This window comes from Chamaea fasciata, unplaced genomic scaffold (genome assembly GCF_029207755.1).
Source record: "Chamaea fasciata isolate MVZ Bird 193981 ecotype frontalis unplaced genomic scaffold, bChaFas1.0.hap1 SCAF_1, whole genome shotgun sequence".
NCBI lineage: Eukaryota > Metazoa > Chordata > Aves > Passeriformes > Sylviidae > Chamaea > Chamaea fasciata.
The window spans coordinates 30,927,052-30,954,663 of NW_027094086.1; the positions used below are offsets into that span (position 1 = coordinate 30,927,052).

Genomic DNA, 27,612 nt, shown 5'->3' on the forward strand with positions numbered 1-27,612 from the left:
AAAAAAAAAAGAGGAGGACGGAATGGAGCCGAGGAAATGCAACTGTCAGAAAACGGGATGGTCAGACTTCCTGAGTGAACCTGCCTGTGTCTGGCTTAATGTAAATCTCCACCATCTTCAGCCTGGCAAGTTGTCTTTTGGTTGGGCTCTTTTTTTTTTTTTTTTTTTTTTTTTTTTTTTTTTTTTTTTTTTTTGGTGGGGAGGGGGGTGTTATGTTTGCGATCTCTGCCTTGGTACCTAAGGAGGAAGAGGAGGAGGAGGAGGGTGTGTTACTGAATGGTGGCTAAAGCCTCCTCGGGACGGCGCTGAGGTGAAACAGGCTGAACCCGACTGATGTGGCTCCTCTCTCGGTTGGACCCAGTGCCCTAAGCAGCCGATGAGAGACCCCCGGCCGCCCGGCTCGCAGGTAACAAAAGAAATACCAAGCCGTGTGTTTTCTGCTGCCGCTGCTGGGGAGGCTGTGGGGGTGGGGGGGGGGAAAGAAGATGCAGCAGGGGAGGAGTGGAGGGGAACCGCAGTAAGTTGGCATCGGATGAGGGGAAAAGTTTATTAGCAATTTTGTAGGAAATTTCATGTCAGGAAAGACGGGGAAGCAGGGACGCGTCTGCCATTAGCCGCCGTGATGGGAAGGGATGCACTTGATTCTGGCACGAGCAGTTAGAGCAGGAACCAAACTGCGGCTCGCTGTTTATGAGCTTTTTTTTCTGCTTTTTTCTTTTTTTTTTTTCTTTTGTCTATTGGCTGTCTCTTTTTTTAATACACATTCGGTTAAAAAAAAAAAAAAAAAAAAAAGAAAAAAAGGCGCCTGTCCCGCCAAACAACCACCACTCCCTTTCAAATAATCTCAGAAAGGCTTCGCTGAAAGCAGTCCCCAACCCTGCCCGCGAGAGTCTTTCCTACGGAGCGGCATGGCTCGGCTTGGCTCGGCACGGCTCGGCTCGGCGGGGATGCTGCGGGTTCCGCCGGCGCCCGGCCGGCAGCCGCTCGCAGGCAGCGGCAGCCGCGCATCCCCACATCCCCGCCAGCGGGGCCGCTGCGCGCCGAGCCGAGCCCAGCGCAGCCCAGCCCAGGCGAGCCCAGCCGAGACGAGCCGGGCCGGGGCCGCCTCCCCGCGCCGCACGGCGAAACTGACAGAGACGCAGAGCGCGCTCCTAACGGGCTCCTCTTCCTCCTGCTGCCAGAGCCGGCAGCCAGCAGCGCGATCCCCTGCGCACACACACACACACACACACACGCCCGCACGGCCACCCTGCCTCTGCTCCTGAGACACCTACCTGCAAAAGAAAAGGGGGGAGAAGGAAGCAGGGGAGAGGGGGAAAAGCACCCCACAACCTTCTCCTGTACACACGCACGCAGTCAGGGTCCCCATTGCCCTGCTGGCATCCCCCCCCTCGCCCGAAAGCGAAAGTTTGAGAGGCCGAGGGGGGTGGAGATGAGGAGGGGAGGCAAGGAGGGTGGGAGAGCAGAATGTGCTTTCAAAAGGCACCTCAAAGTTTTGGGGGGACCGAGCTGCGAAAGAAGACTTCGAGCACTAAAGGGGCTAGCAAGGGATGACTTCTGACAGCCGTAAAGTCTTTCAGAATCTGACAGTATTCCCCCCCTCCCCGAGCTCCCTAGAAAGAAAAGAGCGAAATAAAAAGTGGGGGGCATTCCCCCAATCTCTTCTGCAAAGCGAGTAGGGTCCTCCACTTAATCTGAAAGTTACAGCCCGAAAGAAAGAAAAAAAGAAAAAAGAAAAAAAAAACCCCACAGCCCCAAACCAAAACAAAAAAAAATTACACAAACAAAACGTAACCCCAGAATAAAAGAGAAAGGCAGTGAGAGAAAGAAAGAAGGGAGAGAGAAAAAGCAGCCCCTCCTTCCGAAATGAGAGCAAATACTGTACCTAAAAGTGGGGAAACAGGCAGAAAAAGGGGGGAGAGAGAGAGGGGAGAGGTACATGGGATCTGGGGATGTGAGTGTGTGTGTGTGTATGTGAGAGAGAGAGAAAGAGGCACAGAGAGAGGGGGAGAGAGAGAGAGAGAGCGAGAGCGAAATATCAAAGATTGTGCAAGATCAGCCTGGAAAGATAATCGATACTCGACCTAAATTTAACACAAACTACTCAATAAAAGTTAAAGAAAAAACTTACTTTCCATTTCCCCTCGCAGTTCCTACTGGATCTTCGCCTCTCTTTTTTGTTTTGCTTTATTTACTTAACAGCTGATCACATCCAAGTAAACGAGAGAAGGTTCATTAAAAAAATAATAAAAAAAAATAATCCTCCAACTTTATTGGGTGAAAATAAAAATGATTGAGCAAGAAGTGGGGGGCATGGAGCGGTCCTTTGGGGTCCGGGAGTTGTTAAAGCATGTGCCGACCGCGGTCTCGCTGTTTGGTTGTGAAGGGGTTGGGAAAAGGAGGAAAGGAAATGAAAATCCGATATGTCTTTATTCTGCTAATTATTATCGTTTTAGCCCTGTTTAAAAAAATGGCTGATTAAGTTGAGTGCGCATGTCTTTGTGTGTCTATTCCCGATATGCACTCTGGGAATGAGAGAGAGAGAGAGAGAGAGAGAGGGGAGAGAGAGAGAGAGAGAGAGAGAGAGGAGAGAGAGCGAGGGAGAGGGAGAGCGAGGGTGAGGGAGAGGAGAGGGAAGAGGAGAGGGAGAGGTGTAATTAGTGAGGTGATCAACATTCTCCGGGCTGAAAATGACGCGCAGCCCCGGAGCCGGAGAAGCCGGAGCCGCCGCGGCTGTCGGGAGCTCGCCGGGGCTGCGGGAGCCAGAGAGCCAGCCCAGAGAAGAAGGGGCAGCAGAAGGGAGCTCATGGATACAAACACAAGTCTGCAAACTTCATTAGTAACACAGACACACACGCACAGGCACACAAAGTAGGTGGCTAGGGAAAATTAAAAAAAAAAAAAAAAAAAAAAAAAAAAAAAAAAAAGAAAAAGAAAAGAAAAAAGAGGAAGGGTGGCAGACTTGCTTTTTTTAACTGTTCGGAAACTTAAAAAGAACCGGGTCCAAATTACTTATTGCATCAGGGAGATATTCCTGTCTGTCTGATCGTCTCTTACATTTTCTCTCTTTTAATGGGGATTTAATGGAAAAAAAAAAAAAAAAAAAGCATCCAATTTTTTTCAATGGGCTAATGAATGTATGACACATCTGCAAAAGGAAAGGTAATATATCTAAGACAGGGAACAACTACCCATCCGGAGATAAAGACTGATTTATTTACACATACGCACACAAATGTACACATGTGCACACTCACATCCTACATCATATTTACACATATGCACATACACCCAACACACACACAATCACACAAAACATAGCACACTTTGTTTGTTGACCACCATGTAATTGCTTGGCGATACCAACAAAGTAAAAAGCAAAGCCTTACAGAATATACAATATCAACTGTAAACAGTCTTGTCAAAATGAAGTAAATATCAGCCCAGGGAAAGGTTCTCTTTGCATACAATACATGTTCCATGCATATACATGCATCACCTTCTAGTTTCCCTGCAAGTATTGATATTTTATTAATATTTTATCTGCTATATTTTACCAGACATATTTCATTCTTGGGGGGAGGGGGGCACACTGTTATGATGAAAAGTGGGGTAAAATGTACAGATGTCATTATAAATCGGAATCTTCTACAAATATTTTCCTGTGTGGGATTTAAGAAGATTGCTTCTCATTTGAAAATCTAATTATCTTAACCTAATACTGCAGATGTGAATATGACTGACACTTTCATTAAAAGATAATTAACTAAAACTAGGAATAGACATACTTTAAAATACCCCCTACTGAAGATAAAAACATGACTATTCAAAGAGCATCCAAATACACCGCAGGAACACGTGCAGATTTTTGATAATACTATTCCAGAAATGGGTATACCAGAAATGGTCACTAAGTCACAGTTACATGTAGGAGATATTTACAGTACCAAGGACCCCGCGCAGGTGAACCGTAACCTTAGAGCTGACATGCCTTTGAAGTTCGTGATTCCTGCGATACATATCAAAACCTTGTCTTAGGCCTTAAACGCTAAAAACCAGCAGGAAGGTTTTATCACAACCTTCCATTAAAAGCACACACGCACAACAACAACAAACCAGCAAAAAACCAGGATGGCAGAAATATACACCTCTCTGGGCCCTAAACCTTCTGCTCCAGGAGAACATTTTACAAGTACTGGAACTAATGCTAATAGGAAAATCCCCACCTGATGATGAATTAAGGCTGCCCTTAAGGAAGCACAGGCCAGTGTGAGGGAAGCGAGTGTCTAAAAGCAGATGTTTAAGGTCAGAGTGAAGGTCCTGATAGTTTTGAAGGGGGGGAAAAAAAAGAAGAAAAAAAAAGAAAAAAAAGTCTTTGGAAAGGGGAGGGGAAAAAAGGATTAAAAAACAAACAAACAAACAAACAAACAAAAACCTGAAAACCCCACACCGAAAACAAACTGCCAGCCTGAAAGCACAGCTATTCAAAAAATCGAAATCTGCAAATAAAGCAGGGAAGAACCCCTACCCCCTGTCCAGAGAAACCTTACTTTAAACTTCAGGAAAACCTTCAAGATTCGAACTTAAGGGAAAAGTCAGGGGCATTGGAGGGTTAGTGAGAGCAACTTTGTTGCTTTTCCAAGCCTCACCTATGCATTGCACCACCTCATCAATGAAAAAAGGTGTGAGCATATGTATGCAGATTTCCACAGGCACTGCGCCCTGTCGATGAAGGTAATAAGGAAACTAGCAATATTCTGCATTGTTGTTTACACAGTGGGGAAAAAAAATGCAAACAAAGACTGAAAATGAAATCTCTGAAACCTGTTTACAGTTATCAGATTGAGGGAGTATGATGGAAAGAGGGCTTTTAGGTTTAAATGGTAGATGAAACGGAACTCTGAAATAGAAGGATACATTGTCCATTCAAGTGCATGCCTGAAGGATGGCAACACATTTCCTAGGACTGAAGACAATTAAATACAATGTGATGAAGAAACACCTGAGAACAATACATCTATTTCAAATTCAAGTGAAGAAACACGTATACTTAATGTCACGGAAGAATAAGGAAAGGAAGATAATTTAGTTTTAAAGTCGTCGTTGTCGTCGTCGTCCCCCCCCCTGCACTTCCCCCCCTTTTTTTATTCCTAGTGCTTTTTTCCTGGTGAAACATCAATATCATTAATGTCATTAATGTCAAAACACCAAACGTCAGAACAGTCAAGTCATTCTTTTTGGGCTGTAGATTTTTCCCCCCTTTCACTCGTCTTGGAGGGGGATATAGGTTTATGGTGTTCTTGAGTTACAGCTAAGGAACAAAGGAGGGGGGAACAAGGCAGGAACTGCGATAGGAGAGTCCACATTTTTCAGGATTTCTTCTGCCACTGTTTACTGTCCATCCTAACATTTTAAACCTCTCTGTTTCTCTGTCTCGCCCGCTTTCTCTCCCTAAAAATAGTACCTATCGTGAAGGGGGGAGGGTGTAGGGAAAAAAAAAAAAAAAGCACTACGGGATGTCAACAGTTTAGAAGGAACCCGGGGATCGCCACGTAGATAGGAAAAATCGAAGAAGGTTAATTCCGGGAGGCAGCAGCAGCAGGTTTGTGGGATGTGATAAGAGCGGAGCGCAGCGCGGGCTGGGGGCGGCAGGCGAGGGGGACCCAGCGCGGCCGCGGTGAGGTGCGGGGCTCCCGGTGGCGCGGCCCGGCCCGGCCCGGCCCGGTTCCCGCTCCCACTCCCCTCTCTCCTCCCTCTCCCGCTCAGCTGATCGCCCCCGAAGAGTCTCGCCTAACCTCTCAGCTCCTCTCCTCTGGTCTCGATGGACCCCCCGCCCACCTCCTCCGAACTTCTCCTTGCAGGCACTGTTACATATTTTGGGATTTTTTCGAGCCTCCTGTTGAAACCACAAAAGGCTCTTGATAGTGACGTTACATTTCAAAGAAAGGGAAGGGGAAAAAACACCTCAAAACCCCCTCAGCCTTTTCTGTCCTTTACCATCTCCAGCCTTAGCCCTAAGGAAAACTTATTGGCCTGGGCGAGACGGAGCCGGTGGGGGCCAGAGCTGGACACTGACCATTCTATAACAGACAAAGAAATCGTAGCCCAAATCGGGCTCTGTTACACCACGTCTCCCCGTCAAGCTCATTTCACTCCCTGAATCTGCGCTGCGGACACACAGGGGCACAAGGATCTGCATAATTACAGACATAGCCGCTCCCCTCTTTAATAAACCGACATAATTCCCTAATAAGCGTTCCCTTCCCCCACCTTCTCCTCTCCCCAGACCCCAACCCAAGGGAAAGGGGATGCATGTCTTTTTACTGCGTTCCCTAAGTCTATAGATGAGCTCAGTTTGAAACGAGGTATTACAAGATTTCAGTGTTACAGACCCTTTATCTGAGCTACAGACACTTTCAGATCCCCAGCCCCCACCTCCTCTCCTTTTTGTTGTCTCTTCTCCTCCCGGGGGCTATTTGACAAAGGCAGTGTGTTAACTAACATTTTTGTTTAACTCAGCAACTTCTTTTCAAAACATACTTAAACCTGATAGCAATCTCTTGTACTTTTTTTTTTTTTTTCCCCGAGATGAAATTGACTCTGAACCCAAAGCGTTTGGCTATTATTAATAATTCCTTTCTTTGCAGGTATCATGTATACAAATCTTTTGTTAATTTACAACCCACCCCCTCACCCCCAGCAAAACATTCCACTACACACTTAAAAAGGGGGGACGGGGGAGTTGGATTGGGGGGGGGGGGGGGGGCGAGGAGAAGAGGGAGGAGAGAAAGAAAACAAAAATCCCCTCTCTGATTCCTGGAAAGTTTTGTTCGGAAAAGAAATAAAACAAGAATAACATACTGCATTTTAATTCTGCCTTCACTGCCCCAGATTTGGCATTCACCTACTGAAAGTGGGTCTAACGAGCAGTGACCTTAGAGAAAAATCACAGCCGAATAGTATAGACATCTCGCTGAGATTTTGAGCTAAATAGTGCCGATCCCGATTGGCTTTTTCTTCTTGTTATTTTGGCTGGAGCCGTACGAAAACGCGCACCCGGACATTACTATAAATAAAAGCCTTCCAGGTCTAAGTCTGCTGCCGGCGTTTCCTCCGGAGCCTTAACAGCCCTTTTTCAGCTCCTTTCTTGGGCAGATCTCGGGGATTAAATGCCCTGAACCTGAGCTCCTGGCCTTGGATGGGAAGGGAAAGAAAAAGGGAGAGGGAGAGAGAGAAAGGAGAGGGTGAAGGAGCCAGGCGCCCTCTGGGCTTTCAGAGGTCAGCGCTTTGACAGTGCTCTGACCTCCCTCCCCTCCCGGCAACCACCCCAGTGTTTATAAACAAAAACAGTCAGGACTAGCCCCAAACAATAGCAATTCACCAACTTCACAGGCACTTCACCAGCTCTTATGCAAATAAAGGAAAACGACCGCTTACCACCGCTCCCCCCCATCCCCTCCAGAAAGCCCAAGAGCATATTTCCAGCAGTGATATATCCAAGGGAAAAATTTTACATTCTATCCTGGAAAAGGACAAAAAGGGACTTCAGAAATAAAACGGTTCTGTTAGAAAGACAGACAAAAAGGAGAAAAAGCCAACAAAACTACCGATCTTACTGCAGAAATAGGAAAGTTATGAAATATTTATACCTAAATCCAGCAATCCACACTGCCAATAAAACAGGAATCTTTGTTGTGTAGACAATATGCTAAACTACCTCTGCGACAAACAGCGATTATAAAGCAACCAGAAAAAGTTATTTTCGCCCAAGGAGCCAAATTTTCAAAGAAAATGTGTGGATTTTACAGCTAAATAAAAGCCACCACCTCTGTGTTATCCGTAAAAACTACACATAAATTAAAAGCACCGTTAAAAGAAAAAAAAAAGAAAAGAAAAAAAAAACCCCAAAAACCCAAAAAACCTTCCAGCAAGCAAGCAGCACATCTGATCTGACTTACAAAAAAAAAAAAAAGAGTATAATTAAAACCATCTTTAATTACAAAAAGCAGCAAGCGAAAACTAAATGAATCAATGATTTCTCCCCAAAACGTTGTCCGCCAAGGTATAGAAATGACAGTCCTATAGTCCTGCATTAAAGCATAACTGAAACCCCACAATTCAGGAATTGATTACGCGATAAGGGGGGGGGGGGGAAGTAAAAGGAAAAAAAAAAGGTCCTAATGATTTTCAAACTTTTGTTTAAAAAATGATGAAGATCAGAAAAGATTGGAGGAAAAGTTAAAGGAAATATACCTCAAGAGAAAAAAGACCATCTCCTTTTCTTCTTTGTCTATCAGTCTCCAGTTAAAGCATATGGAAAATGTTTTCAAAATGCCTAGATTTGGCACATTGTCATTGCAAAGAGAGGAGCGCAGTGATGCTGTTATAGAAAATGGGAAATAAATTCAGGATTGGGTGCTGCCTCCTTCAATGCGGATTTATCTAAGTTTAATTTAATATTCCGCAATCACTGTATGATCGCATATAATTCACCAAGATTTTTAAGGGCTTTGCCTAAATATGTTGACTACAGGCACAAAGTAATTTCATCAGATTATTTCCTTTATTTGCGTTTATTTTTTTTCATTAGAAACACTTTAAAATGCAATTGTAAATAGTAGAAATGATGGAATATTAAATTTGGGGTGAACAAACGCTCAGAAAAAGCATTAGCTTTATTAAAATCATTCAGAACGTAAAATCAAAAAGCACAAAATGGTTGTTTGTAAAACACTAAACCTTTAATCGATTTATTGGCATTCCAATCGATTAGATAAACGGAAATCTATAGTAAACATAAAAGCATTTAAAATATTTTCCTCTCATTTATAAGCAAAACTTTTCTTTTCAGTAGAAAAAAAATTATTATCAAACGACTAACAGGAAATTCTTCAGATATCAAATTACGATAATAAAATTATTTCCACATGGAAAGGGATAATGACAATGATGATAGTAATTATAATAATGAATAATTCAACAGCCCTTTGACATATATGGAAGAGCCTAGTTCAAAAACAGCTTTTGAAGGGGGCTACTTTTAGGGGTTTTTTTTAAATAAAATTGAAATTTGAGGCTGAAATGCTTAGATTAAGTGACAGTTTCGGTGCATGTGGTAAAATTGCGTTAATTTTTTTCCTGCAGTTTTAAAGGCAGAACTGTTCACTTTGACATCACTCCTTAAATTAAGTTACCTCTTAGTAGCGGTAAATAAGTATGTAAATACATAAGCTACGCCTGAATTTATGGGGGGGAAATATTGTCTCCACACCAGGGCGATGGGAACGGGGACCTTTTACCTTATAATTTAAACTATTTGCCTAGCTGGCAGTGTACCTTCCAGATTACAGAAAAATTGTGCAAGCAATAATGTATTTGAGCACTTAAGTGAAAGAACACAATTTATTTAGGGGTGGAGGGTGGGGAACTACAAGCCGGAGAAATGCAGCAATCAGCTTGTGGCATTCTGGCTGCGCGAAGAGGAAGTGTTGCTGTAACGGGTATTATGTTTATTTGATAAAGAAAATCAATGAAAGTGGCTGTAAAGTAGTTAGTGAGGCGTGTGTTTGGGACTCGGGTTGAATAGTGACTCCAGCGGTCTGGTCGATGAGCTCTAAGAGCTCTGGAAATCTAACCTAACCCTCCGAGTGAGCTCTCTCTCACTCACTGCTGCACCTTCCCCAGGCTGGGAGACTTCAGCCCATGTCTCCTCCCTCCGTCTCCTTCCCTCTCTCCCCACATCCCTCCCTCTGTCCCTCCTTCCCTCTCTCCTAGTTTTCCGCTCCTGCTTTCCTTCTTTCCATCCGCTCCAACTGTTCCCTCTCCCAGGTATATTTGCTCCCCTCAATCTCTTTCCCACTATCTTTCTCTCTCACTTTCATTCTCTCGCTCCATCTCTGCCGTAGCTGTTTCCTCCCGGTCCAGCTGATTCTCTAAGTTTCCCTGCACTTTTGAAACCTTTCTCCTTTAATTCTCTTCCTCTACTCTCGGGGATCAGTATTCCTAAGTTTTCTTCCAGCCTTTTTCCTATCTGTCTTCACCAGCCAAATTTATCTCTTATTTTGGATTGGTTCCTCCTGACATGTGCTATATTAGTAATTATCCCTACTCATTTCCCTTTCACACACCCATGCTGAAGGGATGAGCACACCACGCTCTTTCCACAGTTGAAATACTTTAGACATTGGCTAATCTTCAGTGCTGCTTTACTTCAGACCTTCTGCAGCTATTTCCCCCTTTTCTCCGGCTATTCTTCCCTCTAATTTACAACAGAAATGTTTCTCCTCCTCCTTTTTATTTCCTACTTTACAATTTCCTTTGGGGTTTCTAAATAGTAGTATGTCCTTTGCACCTTTGCATTTCCCTACTCCCATCTCCCTCACTGTTTCACTTCAGCTATTTTGTTTACCCGGTTGCTTAGAGGAATATTTCTTTCCTTAACAGGTTTATTTCCCTGTCTCTCAGTCCCAGCCTATTAAAAAAAAAAAAAAAAAAAAAAAAAAAAAAAAAAAAAAAAAAAAAAAAAAAGTTGAGCTCTTATAAGTGAACTAACTTGGTTTCAAACTTCTGTTTTGGATTATGTGTCATTATCTATTTTCCCTTATCGCATCCCCCCCGTGCCCTGCCCTCCCCACCCCTCCGTCGCTAATAACATCTTTAGTGTGGTCAATGTTAAATATGGCAGATCTCTGGAAAATGCCTCCTCTCAAGCTCTCTCCTGGAATTCATTACCCGCCCCACTCTTCCCACCGCGCCGTGTCCGCGGGGCCCCGCGGAGCCTCCGGAGCGGCCGCGGGGACGCGGAGCGGGCTCGTCCCGCCGCCGCCGGGCAGCGCCCCCGAGCCGCGCTCGCTGCGGCAGCCCCGGCGGCCGCGCGGGGACCGGCCCCACGGGCTCTGCGCTCCGCCGGGGCCCCGCGGGAGCAGCAACGCCTCCGGCGGGGGCGGCCCGGGCAGGCGGCCCGGCGGGCCGGGGGCGCCGCCCCTCCGGCGGGCCGGCAGGTGCCAGGGCCCCGCTCCGCGCCCCGGCGTGGAGGGCGCCGGGGCCCCTCGCCGCCTGCGCCCCGCTGGCGGCGGCAGCATCCCCTCCGCGGGAGGTGCCCGGCTTTCCCAGCCGGTCTACCTGCCCTTGTTTGTCTGGGGCAGGAGGTGGGGTTTGGAGTCTGGCTCTTCTTGCTATTCTCTTTTTTTTATCTCTTCCCCCCCCCCCCCCCTTCTTTTTTCTTCTTCTTTTTTTTTTTTTTTTTTTCCCTTTTTTTCTTTTCCCCTTGCTGTGTCCTGATTGTCTGGAGTGGGATCTAGATGAGGGATCCCCCCTGGCGAAGTCACTCATGTGCTGCTGGCTGTGACACATGCTACGTGTGTCGCCTTTGTATGGTCCTGGTTGGGCCACATGCACTTAGCCTGCAGTTTAAGGATTTGCTTTCGTGTGTGCAGTGAGTACTGGAATAAAACAGGATTTCAAAGGGTACCACTAGAGTTGACATTTCAGGCCTGCTCTGGGTTTTATATAAACCTTAACCAGAGGAAACGATTGTTCCAGGTTAAGTGGCCCTAAACTTTCCTTTGTTTCATTAATTGGGATCTTCTGTTTAGTTCTTGTGACAATTCTTTTAAAGAAGCCGGAGGAATAAATCTAATTCATTAATTTCTTCCATACTGACTGAAACATTTTCGCTGTCTTACACATGGCTGGAGTTATGTTTAGACTTACTTCTTGTCTTTAGGTTACACACATGAAGTGAACAGAGGGGGCTGGATCCAGCCAGTCCTTTCTTGAGTGAGGAAACGTAGGTCTGTCCCATTGTTAGAAACTCTCACTACCATCAGGGCCTCTGGTGTGATGATAAAATTGTGTTACCTATTCCAGGCTCCCCATAAGGCTACCCAAAACAAATGTTGTCATATAATTCTGATTTTCTAAATGGAAATTAATGGGTTTTTATAGTTTCAGAGAAAATACAATGCACAAACAAGGCAAACAATATAATCCAGAAGTCCTATTAATTAAAACTCAATGTAGGAGTGTACATTTTACAAATATTTACCTGGGAACTTGGACTCTTAAATTCTGTCAATATCTCCATCACCTCTGAAATTATTCCTCACCCATATCCACTGTGACCCCAAATTGTCAGAGAGAAAGCCTGCCAGTTGTAAATCCACACGGGGCTACAACAGGATTGCAATTTATTATAAAGCAGAAATGTTACTGAAGGCAAAATTGGTGCCTATTCCCAAGTCCACACCTGAAAGGAACACACTTTCTAGAAATAAAGATGTTACAGAGGATTGTGTAATATTTTTTTTTTCATGAGATAGCATCATCATATTAGGTAGATTAAATTTTCTCTGGATTCTTTTTAACTGACTGTGAATATTAAAAAAAAAATGTTCAAAAATAACAGGGAGAACTTAAATTCAATACCACCCTGAAAAGATTAAATTATTTACTTATGCTGCAGACTTTGTGCATGATAGTACATTATAGAATAGTCAAGATAGATACTTTTTTCTTCTTTCCCCAAAAGGATCTAGCTTGGTATAATATTCTTGCTTCCCTCTGAAATGATGTTAATGAGTGCAAAAAATATTCTTGATGTAATGTAAAAGAGGAAATAAAGGACTGTTTTAAAACTAAATTTAAAAGTATGCTTTAATACTCTGGAAAACAAATACAGAATAGATGCATTTTGCAGGGAGATCTTATATACTGTGTGGAAAAAGGTTATTTTAAACAAGTGTGTCTGTACATTCCTTCAGATAAAAGTGTCCACACTGTAGTTAGAGTCATAGGATTTTTGATCTGTCTACTTACTTTTATGAGAAAATGTTTGTAATGTAAGATGTAAATAAACAAATTCAAAGAGCATCTGAAATTTATTCATAAAGGTAAAGTAAATTTAAAAATTTAAAATGCTACTGATTATGAAGAAGTATTTGTAAAGCACCTAATTCCTAAAAGAAACTTGTGAGTCTAAAAATATGCTAACGTGCATACACAATGTGGACAACTTTCCCCTTTCAATTCATTTCTAGTGTCAGGAGGAATAAAAATGAACACAGGAGAAGTATTTTGCTCCTTTTCTCCTTAAGCTCCTTTAAAATTATCTCTTCACAGAGACATCCTTAGAAGTACTCTAGGAATCAGTTTTTCCATCAAATAATTGCTTTGAAAATGAAGATTTTCCTTTGTTTTTTCAGGCGATAGTTGTATCAGTTAAAGTAAAAGTATCAGTAAAAGGAAATAAAAATGAAAACATGTTGTAAGGCAACAAATAGATGCTTCTATATTTACACTAAAATATATGTATTTTCTTTTAATAGGAAGCCTTCATAAATTATTAAATCACACTTGATCAACTTAACAATGGAGTTAACTACAAGCAGGTAAAATGCTGTTTTCTGTGTAAGATTCATACTTGAACCCCCCAGACACTTCATATCTCTCTTGTATGTATTTTTTTCATTAACATTTTTCAAACTTTGATTTTGAGAAAATTATAGTAAGTAAAATATATTTGTCTGTGTGTTTGTATTCACCAATACACAGATTCAACTGATCTATCCCTGTTTCATACAAAAATACTTACGTATAGTTACATATTTAGAAGCTTACGAAAGTCTGCTCTGTGTTTGGTTTTGGCACAGTAATTAAGGTGTCAGGATTCAGATATGCTTTAATGCTGAACATTCAAAATTTAGCATTAGAGCTCCTGGTTCATCTACAACAGGATGGATACTGTGTTTATAGAGTTCATTTCTGACCTTACCTGAGTAAGTGCTTTAAGTTAAAGTATGAGATGCACCTAGAGGGGTAATACATTGGGTTTAATAGGAAGACAGTTAATAACCTTTTTTCATCCTCATGCACTATCAATCATGGCTGTCACCAGTCTGCTGAATCAAAGCAAAAGTGTTCTTCACAGATGACTGATTAGAAACGCAAAATCACAAGATCCATCTTCATGGTCACTTTTATTATAGTCATTTTTAAACTGACAGCAACCTGCTCAGTTTCAGCAGACTGGGCATCACAAATAGTGTCACTCAGTGCAGCTAAGCATGAGAAGATGTTGGCTGGATTATACTTAAAAATAATTAGGCCCAAAGCCTTTTGTGGAAGCAAGAAAAAGGATTTTTGTGGTTCTAGCCCCATCTTTTCAACACCAGCAGTAGCCTGCACTTTCATAGTAGGTTACTATTGGAAAATATTTTCATCCTTCCACTTCAAGTGAATAAATCAGTTTTGGTGGCCCTTGGATAGTTTTTGGAAACAATACATTTGTTGGTAATGTGACCATTGAGTTTTGATAGAATCCCCCGTAAGCAGAGGCTTAACATTGCATGCTGCTATTTGTACAGTGTTGTGATGAACTGTTGGTTTCCAGCCTTTTGAGGAATATTGCAAAAGCTAATTACCTTGTTAACTAGATTTGTTTCAATAACATTGTCTCCTGTTCAAATAAACTAGCCACCAGTTCAAGGGTTTAAGGTTATTTATAAATTGAATGAACTCCAGCAAATTTAAAATCAGAATGGTGTAGGTGAGAGGGAGAGAAAGGGAGAGAAGGAACACTGATACTTGCAAGTTGTGCTCTGTTCTTGTGTGTTTCTGGAATGCAGTGAAATCTAATGTAAGTAAAGGTATCAAATAATGCTGAAAAATGAATGCTGGTTTTTTGAGAGGTTTTTGTTTGATTAGTTTTTGGTTTTTATAGAAATATAAATTTGCTATTGCCTCTAAAGGGTGCTTTTCCTGTGTGAAAACTGTAAGATTGGTTCCTTAATGTAAATAAAATCCTTTCCCTCTACTTAATGCTGCTTAACATGAGTAAGAAAATAATAGATTCTGATTTGGAATTTTGATTCAAGGACTGATGGAGTGAGAAGACAGCCAAGACTAATTTTTAAATTAGGTGGAAGGTAAATAGGCCTCTCTCAAAACTCTTCAAAATCTTTACCGGTTTTTAAAATTTAAATTCCACTTCATCTTGTGAACACAACATATTGTGCCAGCTGAGCATCATTTTAGAATTATCTTTAGAATTGCAGTGAAATGGTGCATCTGGTTTGCCACTTAACTTTAACCCCCGAAAGGTAGTCTTAATAGTACGCCTGATTTGTGTAGCTGTGATTCCTTTAATACAGCTCATAGGACTCTAAGCTCTGTATATCTCTAACTTTCCTTTAAAACACGTTTGGTCACTACAAGTGACTTCAGTGGGCTGCAGTGCCAGACTTTTCTTGCAGTGCCCCTTCCCATCCTTCTCTCTCAAACTGCAGGGCAGGACTTTGGTCAAGTAGGGCTCTTCCAAAAGGAAATGCTCTTCATTTCCACCCTCAGACCTCACTCTGGCTTTTAGCACCAGGCTATAAACACACACTCAGACAGAGTCACACACTCAGTGGTGATGAAATGTTTGCCTACTCAAGCCTGCAAACACACACAAGGAACATGCTACATGTGTGCTTTTAATATTGGCACACAATCACTGCTGCCTGGATAGTAATGCTGAAACATGAATAGCAAGCTAATCACGTCAGGAGAATATCTTTATTTAAAGTATCTTTAATAGTTTTGTAATATTTCCATGTACTAAATAAACAACTGTGAGACGGAAGAAGGAAAGCCGGAAGCAAAGTAGGCACCTTTATGTCCAGTTGAGATTCATATGCTCTGTAAACAGTTTGATTCCACTCTTTGCCCCAGTTAATGCTTATTTTAAGGATATAATTAGCATTGATAATATGGTCCCATGTAGAACTCTATGTTTTTTTTGAAGTGGTTTTAACATGCATCTCTATTTTCTGATGAAAAAATTGATACACTAATGCTGACTGCCATCTGTCTAAAAATCAGAAGCTAAGTATATCTGAATTTAAATTTCTGAGCATTAATCAAAACTTATCAGCATTATTTTTTTGCTGATAAATAATATAATATTTTAATAGTTATGCTTTCAGGGGGAAGGCAATATTTTTTCCCTAACAGATATTTAAAGTAGCATATTCTAGACATAAATGGCTAAACAAAGTTGGCTGTAAATTATTCCTGTCCACTTTTATGTGTAGTAAGAACATATTTTAAAAAAATCCTGAGATTTGCAAGTATGACTATCTGCATTAAAAAGAAAATAATGGGCTACAACTGCTTTCTAGTTTCAGGTACAAAAGTTGTTCTTCCTCCTAAATATTAAAAAATACTTATCTCCTTTCCAGGTTTGTTTTTTTACCCATTTACTATTTTAAGACAGTATGAAAAATGTGATCCCTATAGCTTAACTTAAGCACATAGTAAATCCATGCATCTTAAAAATTGAGCTTAAAAGGATGAGGAATGGTAAGAAATTTTGTGGGTTTTTTTCCTGTCACGATGAAAGGAGGCACAGGTAATAATTATTAAAATGTTTTTATTGCCTTAAGAAAACAGCTACATCAAACTGACTTTGTAAACTTTTGGCATGCTAATGTTGTTTTACTCTATATGCTGCATCTTCCCCAGAATGTATTGTTCATTGTATGCTTATTTCCTGTCAGTACACTTGCTTATCCAGAATATTTATTACATATTAGCAGAGAGTTAACTTTAAAAGGATAGGATTTTTAGAAATGAACTTTGAAGTAACTATTTATCCAACCACAATTCTATCTGTCAATCCTTATAAAACATGACTGAAGTAAGTACTAACATAGTATTGAGGAAATGTTGCAGTAGAACAATTACAACGTTTAAGTACAGAATACATATAAATAATTTGTAAGATTTGCCAAGATGTAATTCATGTAATTAACAAGTAAAGGAATTTGCATCTCCTTTAGTGATTACTAATGTAATTCATGGGAAAAAATACATAGTATGTAGGCATATACATGGAAGACAGAAGCTGAAATACAGCATAACTTTTATCTTATGAAAGCAGATCTACCCAAGTAAATAGGCCAAACAGTACCTGGAAAGTCTCCTTCCAAGTATACGTATCATAAGCATATACAGACCCATGAAAAGTACCCATCAAATCCTCCAACAGCAAAGCAGAGCACTACAGACAGGAACACTGGGAATTCTCATACCACATCTGCCTTTTTGCTGCTTTAATATGCAGCTATTTCTGTCCTCACTGCTTTTTAATTTTTTTTCCTCTTTGGTTTCTGAAATGTTCCTTGTAGAAACTTAGAAGGAGGAAAAAGCTTTTCTATGAGCATCAGGTTGCAAGAAATGTGTGTATGTGAGAGTGTGTGCATACAACGATGTATCAGGAAGGCCACACTGGTCATCTTTCAGCATCTGTCTCCTACCTGGGGCTCAGAATCCCAGCTTTCAAGGAAAAAGAGCAGGGAGCAGAGGTCACGCAAAACACTTCTATTTATATTTTCAAATTACCGTTATTTAGAATAAAAATATTGTCCAATATCAATATTCCCAGTTGCTCACTAGGCAGATAATTTTTACCTTCCCTCAAAAGGTATCAGTATCAGTACCTCTGTGTATCAGTAAGTCCAGATGATTGCTCATCAGGACTTAAAAAGGATTCTGCATTTTTCCTATTTTTTTTCTAAAATATCAACCACTTATTATGAAGTGGACATTTGTGGGGTTTTGTCTTTTTATTTATTTATTTTTTTTAATCTTTACACTCCCAGACTTCGTTTTATTTTCTGCCTCCTACAAAATGTAATAGCCACAAATCCTCACAGGTTGTCTTTGAATTTATGCTTTATAAGAGCAACACTTTATAGGCAAGATGTAAGTATTTCTTTGCCAAATATGCCAAAACCAAGTATTTTTCTTCCAGGAATTAGAAACAATACCTATTTATTTCCTACTGCTGAGGGATGCACATAGAAACTTTAATATAAACATCATGGATATGCTAAATAGAATAGAACAAGTGTGTCTAATACAGATTGAAAACAAAAGGGCGGTCTAATTTCTCAAGTAACAGATTTAGAGATGTGCACATATACTTTATTTTTCGTCTATCTTTTATATGTAGTCTAAATCATAGTTTAGATCATGGTCTGTTAGTCTAAAAGGAAAAGATTTTTTTTTGTATAAATGTCCACCTATGATTTTGGAACTCTGCTGTGAAATGCAAAAGAGGTAAAAAATCCCCCAAATTTCTTTGAATAGTTTCGGTGCTACAGTAGCGATTTTTATATTTATTTATTTATTTTAAGATTTGATCTTTCTTTATAGCTGTATTTAGGCCCTGTTTTCATTTTTGTAAAGCACAGGTTTTCCTTTTTTGTAAGCTGTTCTCCCATAGTGCATCTTAGTTTAATTCATTCTTAGCAAAAGAAACACCCCGGTTCAATCTGGAGACCTCCTTCCAACATAATTTAGCTAGACCTTTTCTTAGTAAAGGTTTTCTGGTTTTCATTTTCACTTCATATTCTCAAATAAAAGATCCTTTGTTGTCTACCATTTGATTGGACTTAATGAAAAACACTCCATTTTAACTTAACAGTATTTCCCTTTGAATTTATTATATTTAAGAACACTGTCAAAAATCAAGCATTTAATCTCAGGTTTTTATACTTAAAATTATATTACTATCATATGGTTCAATGAGGTGATGTAGAAAATATATTGAAAAGATTTCAAAAAGAAAAGTGAAAAACTAGCCTCATTTTAATATGAAACTAAATACTATGGCTAATGTGCAGATTGGGTATGGTAGTTGACTTTAAAGGCTAACATGTGACAGGGTGCCAACAGCTGAATTGTGCAGTATTGACTAAATGAGGTTCACTGATTTGTATTGAGGCTAATATCTTCTTTAAACAATTCCGTGTAAATTGTGCGTATAAAGTCATTGGAAGCTATTTCTCAGGACAGCCTCGCTGGCTAGCTACCTGCTGGAGTGAGGAAGATAATCAATAGAAAGAAATAGAGCTGAGCATGAGACTAGGAAGCTTCAGAGCAGTTAGTGCTGATAAAAGTAGATGATGTCAATATTTGGGAATAACACAACTCTAGGATAACAGACAAAAGAGAAGTGCATATGTTGTAGAGTGTTCAAACAGGGGCAGAATTAATGCATAAGTGGCAGATGTTGCCCCAGGCTGCAAAAAGACATTATTTATTCCAGGTATTGTTAAATTCCTAGTGATACACCACTACTCAATATAGTGTATTAAAATTATATCTAGCAAGGAGAGAGCTAGAATACTTTTTACATGAGTCGAAATTTTCAAATATGAAGAAGCTGATGCACTCTGTTGACACAGAGCATTTTCCACACGTCTCCTTGACCTCATAAGGACAATCCTCTGTCAGAACAGAATCCTGCAAAAACAGTGCTCAGTGGTCTCTAATTAAGTGAATATTTAGAACTAATATTTAAAAGAATAACAAAACCAAAATGTAATGGCACATTTTACCAGAAATCAGTGCTTTGCTTGTAAAGATGTTGACATCCTTGAGTCCACCCTCTTCCCCCTCCCTTTCTTTTGTGTTTAAGGATTATTGAAACAAAAAATTCCCAATGCTCATTCAAATTTATAATATGGTGAATGTTTTTAGCCATGGTATCTTTATTGGTAGTGAAATATTGGTATATTTTTGCTAATTTAATAGTAGAAATCAGTTTTCCTCTTGCTGTCAGGAGATGAATTTTTGTTCTTCTATGCTGATCTCTCTGTTGATGTATTATGACATAGTCTGTCAACATGAACAGATACGTGAAAGGGAGATTGGGTGACTGAGGCATGCAACCTGAATATGGCTCCTCTTCAATTTTTAGTGTATCATGTTTGAATACAGTTACTAGAAACTCATGATATTTTTTTTCTCTAAAGAAAGCTATTATTTTGATGTAATTTAAGCAAAAGGAAAACAGGTGGACTATGACAGGGTCCTAAAAGAAGAATGAATGAGGTAACTCCAAAACATATGCATGCAAACTTAAAAAACTTTCACTTCTAAGTTATAGCCCTTTAAAACTAGCATTTGCAAAACACAAAAGTTTTTGTGTAAGAAGAACCAATCCAGGCTTATCTGATTTTTGAATATTACTATCCGTTCTTAAAAAAAAAAAAAATGAAATAATTCCATGAGCTTTACATGGTTTGTTGTCACAGATGTTTTTATTGTTTGGTGTTGGATATCTGGATTACATCAAGTAGGTGATTACTATGTCAGCTAAAAAGGTCAAGTTCCATACTTTTTATTTCAAACCATCATAAAGAAACCTTTCTATAATGACACCCTTGTCTATACTGTAGATCTCCCTCTACTCATTTTAAAAAAAGGCTTCTATCTGATACATTTCTTAACACAAGAGAATTTCATATTTTGTTGGTTAACAAAGTGTCAACATTCATGCTTAAGAGAAATACCTGTGTACTGAATTAATTAATTTTTTCAAAGCAAATTTCTTATTTAAAGATCAGATTTTAATCATTAAAATATACAATTTATTGTAATAAAACTTGTTATTACTAGAGCGATGTGCCATTAAAACCTTCTTAGACTTTTTTTTCTTAGGTTGCTATTCTTTAGTTGTCAGATATGGCATCATTCCGTCCTAAAATTACAAGAATTCAGAAGGTTGCTGTCTAATACTTAACTCTAAGGAAATCTTCAGTTCAAATAAGCATGCATTTTGACTTGGGACATAGTCAAAAATCTTTAAAGATATATACATCAACTAATTTGTTAATCTTGTGCCACTTTTAGCATTTGTCACACATATAGACCAGGAAATTGGCTCCATCTCATTCTAGCTCTGTGTTGAATTAAAAACCTCTACTGCAAAGAAGAGCATGATGTGGGGAAAGAATAAATTTAGTTCTTTCCTTAGTAATGCACATATATTTCCATACATTTCACATCCTAAGGGAGCCTGTGAACGCATTTAATAAATACAAAACTGTAATTCCAGGAAAAGAGAATTTTTATATTATAAATTTCACATAGTACTTTGTTCTTAAAAGATCTGAAATTACAAATGTAATTATGTTTTTATTCTTTTACAAAATACAGGATATAGGGAAAAAAAAAAAAGGAAAGGCATTGAATTTTAGGGTCATCAGTATTTCTGAGGGTATAAGGTGACTTAGAACAAAAAATATATATTCAACAACGGCATTTGTAAATTAAGAAAATTGTGTCCAGCCCAACTAGTTCTACCTTACATATACTGAAATCAAAATCATATATGTAAGCATTTATATCTAATTATTGCCTATCTTCACCTTTTATATTAAGGTCAGTGAAAAGAGCAGTTTATGGATAAAGGGCAATAATAAAGAGGTAGCCTTTAAACATGATTAGTTGGTGTCTATTAAGGATGTGTTAAAATGAAATATATACTGCAGGTGAAGGAAATTACTAACTCCTTCTAGGATGATGGACTTGCTATATGTGTATTTCACTATACCTTTAAAATATTTGTGAATTTGACTTCATTCTGAGGAGACAGAGCAATGTGGTAGATTTATGAGGGTCTGACGGAAACAGGGCTAGGAAAGATTATGGCACACTTGTTTAGAAAAACTGAGAACTGAAGGTTCCTGATTTACGCTGACATATATCTAGATGAAACTATAGTTTGCAAATTGCCTAGAGGAGTCATCTTTTATTAAGTGTTTGATGGGTACAGAAATGTACATATCTATTCTATAACAGTCGAGGAATACCAACATCGTATTTGCAAATGCAATTTTAATGTTCTTAGATTTTCTTAAATATTTTCATTTTTATGGTCACCTCACCTAACCCTGTGCTGAGCTCCCGTGGCTACCTAACAAGCCATATGGTTAGAATTTTGTTTCTTTATTTTGAATTCTTGAGATAGCATTGTGAGGAAATGTTCCCTGTACTGCAGGACTAGGAGAGCAAACCACAGCTTAGGCACTTTTTACCTTTTTCAAAAGCTTACCAATATATTTGACACTTTCTGCATCTTAACAGTCAGAAAAAGGTGTTAAAATCACCAACATTCACAATTAATACATTTCTAAAGGCTTGCAAGTTTGCAACCACATTGTGATGCCATTACATATGTTTAGTCTGAAATAAGGCAAGGAGTAACAGACAAAGCACACAGTTTTACCAAGCATTATAAGATTTCTTGCAAAGAAAGCCTGAAAGACTGGCAAGCTTTCTACTCAGATCAACTTTCCTTGTTTTATTCTGACTGATACAAGGTAGATGACTTGTATAGGAGGAGGTTGGGGGCAGGTTTACTTTGCACTATAATTTTTAGTACGTTAAATTCCTTTCCTGAGAAGATGTTACTTTTTAATCCTATTTTAAATCATTATTACAATAGGGAAAATCTGTATTAGTCACTAGAATCTTACTTTCATAATTCATATCTAATTAATGCAATTAAAATTGGTGTTTACTGATGCTTTACCAACAAAATGATGAATTTAATACCAATTTACCAATGGATGATGCTATGCATTCTAGTTCTGTCAGCATTTTTTCAAGCCAGGTGAATGCATTATACAAATATTAGGCAATATTTTATATAACATTTCTACCTATTAAATGGGAAGTTTTGTCAGGCTTGTATGTGCAGTTGGTCACCAATTATATATATAAATTCTTTTTCCACAAAGATGTGGAAACAGGATTAAAATACTTTACAGATTTCACAGGCTTCTAATAATGACATAGTAAGCACAATCTGTTAGTGTAAGGTTTTGATCCGCAACAGAGAAAATAAAGTTTATGACCAGACAACTATTTATACTTTTATTATGAATATATGCTCAGTGCATTGATAGCTTCAACAAAACTTTCCTCTGTCGTAGCATTAGATGAGGAGCTGTACATTTGTGATAAGCAACATGCACTGACCCATTTTCATCAGTAACTTGCACAGTTTTCCTAAATCGTTAACTTATCAGATCTGGGCAGGGATGTCTGGATCTTTCTGGATGTTTGGATAGTGCCTAGCATACTATAATGTGTACTTGAATATAAGGAAATAATTGGCACTTGTTAGTTATAAGCAGCACTTGTTAGCATAGGCTTTCTAGCATGCCAACAAGCAATTAACCTCAGCATCAGTCAATCACCTTTTCCTAGTTAACTCGCATTACACTTTGAGGACAGCTGCCATCTTCTTGTGGAAAAATACCTGTAACTGTGCCCCTGACTGTCATGTGAGTTTTAGACCACTGTAACTTTATTCTAGCAAAAAGAGTTAGAGCTTTCTAAATAGTAGGGTAATCAAGAAAATTATTTTTCTTCCATGACTGTAAATTAGGAGTAAGTGCACCTAATTCATTGCTGCTGCATCTGTTTAAAACTGTGGCACCGAAATTGGAATCAATCTTTCCCTTCTGTACCTAAGAGGTGAAAGTGTAGTATTGTACATAAGTCAATCAATGCAATGATGTTGCTTAGCAATGTAAATGCAAAAGAGTAGATTGCTGATGCCAAGAAATTTGCACCCACATATTGCACCTGTCAGTAAATGGGAGTTTGCAGTGCAACTGCACTGCAGTGTGGAATTAATGCCCTAATTAGAGACTTCTTCATCTCTATTAGGTATGCCTGACAAGACAATATGGTGAGATTTTTTATCAGCTCCTCATTGCTATGGATGGCAGGAGTAACTGGTTTTGTTCTTTTTTACTGTTTTTGTTTGTTTGGTTGTTTTTTTAAAGACATAGCAATCACTGTAAATGAATTTTTGATATGAATAGATGACCAGAAGAGAGTTTCTCTGTGTTATTTGTGTAGAAGAGAGAGGTTGACAGTGGGTTAATAAAACTGTTTTTTCCCATTTCCCTACATGTAAGCATGATTTTCTTGGAAGAAAAGTATGGAAGAACTGAACTGTGATTTAAAGCACATCATTTTATTTCAATAGCAGGAAGCAACTTCCATAAATGACAACTTTTTTCTTTTGATAACTCCAGTAAAATAACAGAGATGACACCTGTATGAAGCATTATTTTTAGAAAGAGGGACTGGGACACTTCTTCTCCCTTGACTATCAAAATGACATATAAATATCATTTCTTTTGCTTTTTCTGTGAGTTTTGTGACTTGTGCCTTGGTGTGTGACTGCGATGTGCTTTTTTTGTTGACAGATGTGAATAAGGTATTGAGAGTACTAAATAAAAGCTTGCCTGGTCCAAATAGGCAGCAATATGCAGCACAACTTAAGGAAAAAAAAATCCAAACCAAACCAAACACCTCAACTAATCACAAAAGCTCCCTGCAAAAAAAACCCCAAACCCAACTAACCAACCAACCACAAAAAAAAAAAAAATTATATATATATACACATATAAAGATTCACTGTGGACTTATTTCTTCCTGGCCAGTACATTAGTGAATAAACTGAAAAATATGGAGTAATTTTCCAGTAAGTGATGAAAACAAAAGAAGGAGAGAGTTGAGGTCTGTAAGGTATTTTAACACTGTTCTTAAGAGTTTTACATGTTCAATTCTGAATAAATCTTCTAATTATGAATTGCTGTCTATCCATAGGTAAGGTAAGAAAACCATAGAATAGGACTTTCCTTTTTTGTTTTACAGAAGTTTAGTTATTATTACTTAACATGTTCTGTGTTTTGCTGACAGAAATTCTTTGGGGAATGTTTAAAGAATGGACTTTTTAGTGGATTTCTTTGGGGTATTCTTTTCAAATAGTCAGTGTTGAAATCATCCTGAGGCATATTTGGATCTTAAGTCACTTTACACTGTATTAACTCACCGTGTAAAGTTTCTACCAGTAGCTGGGAATTACCTTAGTGATATTAGTCATTTTTCAAATATAAAATCATTTATTGGTGAAAGAGTCCTACCATAGTGAAATATAACAAGGTTTAACTTGGTTCTTGATAATATGTTTTCTTCTAACTGTATCTTTGATATCTATAACTGCAATTTTCATCTCGCCCTAAGCTTATGATCACTTTTCTTGGGACCAGATTTTACATTCCCAGAGAAATCCCTACCTTCTTTGACGAGTTACCTATTTAAATTAGTTGAGTACACCCTGGCTGAGCTGAGTAAGGAAGTGTCCCCACAAGGAGCTTCAGTGCCAGCTCTGAAGGAGCAGAAGCCTCCACCCAGGCTGTGACATTAAGGTAGAACAGCCTGAAACTGCTTCCTTTAGTAGCTGGCACTGTTATGGTTAGAAATCATAGTCAGGCTATACTTATACAAGGTATAAACTCATGCCAATGCAAGAACACAAGAAACTGCAGAACCATGAAAGAACTTTTTCTTTTTGAAATGTTATAACCCTCATGGTGCGACTGTGGTGAATGGGAAGTTATGGGAAGCTTTTTTTTGTGTGTAACTGTTATATGTCTCAAGGGAGCAAAATATTTTTGTTTATATTTCTGCTTAAACTATTAAGCACACTAGTGGAAAAGTTCTTAAAAGGAAACTGGATTATTTGGATTAAAATATTTTTTAGTAGTCTGATAATTATTAAGGATGTGAAGAAATGTGAGGGGAGGTAGAACTATGTGAAGCAGAAGGAAGTGTACTCACTGGTAAAAATGAGATGAGAAAATGTTATATTTTGGTATAAAACATGTTTCCTGGTAGTACTTTTGCTGAAATCAGCATTCTGAAGCAGACCTATGATGATCATTAGTTATACAAACTCATAATGCAAACTTGTAGTGTGTTGCTAGCCTGATAAATTTGTTAACTTTGTGGTTTTTAGACTTAAAATGATAGATACAGGGAGAATAGGACAATTCTTTCTTTGTTTTGCCTCAATAACTGCTCTACTGCCTTTTTGACTAGTTAGTAAGAGAATAATTTTGGCCATTTAACTTGTATCTTCAGCATGTTCATGTACTGCAATATAGTTTTGCCTCTTGGTTATTAAGACCAGCCAAAAAATCCATTTTAAATGGTGACTTAAGAAATTTATCCTTTTCAATAAACATGAATTTGTAGCCTTAGTCATCTTTGATGATTAAAATATATGGTTGCAAAACATAAAATGGTATTAATTATTCAGTCTAAGTGCTCTATTCTGATACTTTTTTGTACTTACACACACATTTTCTTTTCCTAGGTATCTTTTTAGTGCTGAAATGGACACACTAATTGTGAATCATGTGGTAAGGAGCTCCTTCTAAAATATGCAGCAGCATATTTACCGGAATTTAACAGGCTGTATACTTCAAAGCTCCTCTTGCCTGTAATCGTGTGAACAAACCTTGCAAGTCACAATGCCAGCTTGAGATCCAGCACAGCACAGCCCTGAAACAGCCCCCACCACCAGGCAAGGGACAGAAAGCAAATGGTGACCTGCAACGGGATGAGAGACCTCACTTACCAGGATCCGCTCACGGTTTTGCTTCTGGCAACTAACATTTCCATTTTTCTCAAAGCTTCTACAACTGTGTCATCAGACAAAGCCCCATGAGTGGTGGCAGAGCAAACTATAGCCTTCATATTCGAGTTCGAAGAGAAAAAATTATTTACATGTCTAAATCCCAGAACTGCCTGTTCAGAGGTCACTCTTTGTTGCCCACTGCTATGAACCATTAAGGCTTCCAAAAGCTCTGAAGGAAACGGGACATAGGCTGGGGCAGAACAGTCTTATTGTTTTAAATTTGTTTAAATTCTATTCCATTGTATTATATGATTTTTGCCCTACGAGAGGAACATGGAAGATGGGGTGTTTCTGTCATTGCTTGCATGGATGACTACTTTAATTGACTGTCAGAGCTTGCAGGACAAATCTTTGACCCTTCTTAAGATGGTTTTAAACTGAAGGAGATTATATTTCAATTGATTAGGACTGTAGAGTATTTTTAAAGGAAAATTATTGATTCATGCAATGAATTTTACTATTTTATCACCCTTCCACCTCAGTATTTTTATATATGTTTTTAGTTACAAATTTAGGTAAATGTTTAACTATGTGTTCTAATGTTGCCCTGTGATTTTTTCCTTTCCTGTTTTAGACATGTTTTCCTGTATCAAACCCTTGAATTTGGTGACAATTAGTACAATTTTCAGACATATCAGTAAGAGTTTCTGTACTAAGTGTGGGAATGTAGATCTTAAGAGGAAGCACAAGTAATGACTTTCTTTTCCATTCCCAAAGGAAGCACTAAGACATCAAGGTTATTCAACAGAAATGAATAAATGAAGCCTGGAAAGTTATTGTTTTTCCAAACTGTGAAGGGATTTCTGAAATAATAAAGATAATATAAAACAAAAACCTGGAGAAATCATCTAATTTTTGTAAAAAAAATAATAGGAAACAAAAAAAGGCATTTCACAGTGAAGAAAATCTTCAGGAGAAGAAAAGAGGATTTGTTTGATGGAGTGTTGGGGTAGCTTGAAAGAATGATCCAGGGCCTGTTCTTTGCTGCTGCTTCAGAATTGTGTTGGGCATTTAATCTTAGTTTCCCTGTCTGCAAATAGAAGGTGATAATACTCTATTTTGCAGTGTTGTGCAGTCTCTAGAAGTTTCACAATGAAAGAGAAAAATGTTACATAGAGTATTTAAAATTGCCTGTTGGACCTCATGATTTTAAAATAAAAGTTTAGACTACACATAAAAGTTTGGCATACAGGTCTCAGGAGACTGATAGAAAAGGACTGCTGTGAATAAAAAAGCATCCTTTAGGAGATCCCATTCCATCATCATCATCATGC

General features: G+C 38.8%; 1 protein-coding gene and 1 long non-coding RNA gene across 2 annotated transcripts in view; one reads left to right on the forward strand and one right to left on the reverse strand.

Moving 5' to 3' along the window:
• ZFHX4 (zinc finger homeobox 4) overlaps positions 1 to 2,482 on the reverse strand; it is a 150,250-nt gene extending 147,768 nt beyond the window's left edge. Inside the window, exon 1 of the mRNA XM_066179910.1 lies at positions 2,132 to 2,482. The gene's annotated coding sequence lies outside the window, so the exon portion shown is untranslated. The remainder of the gene's footprint in view (positions 1 to 2,131) is intronic.
• On the forward strand, positions 243 to 27,537 carry LOC136287308 (uncharacterized). Its single transcript, XR_010720139.1, has 3 exons — positions 243 to 406; positions 13,326 to 13,388; positions 26,015 to 27,537. It is a non-coding gene; the product is annotated as an uncharacterized lncRNA (long non-coding RNA).
• Positions 27,538 to 27,612: the final 75 nt, after the last annotated feature.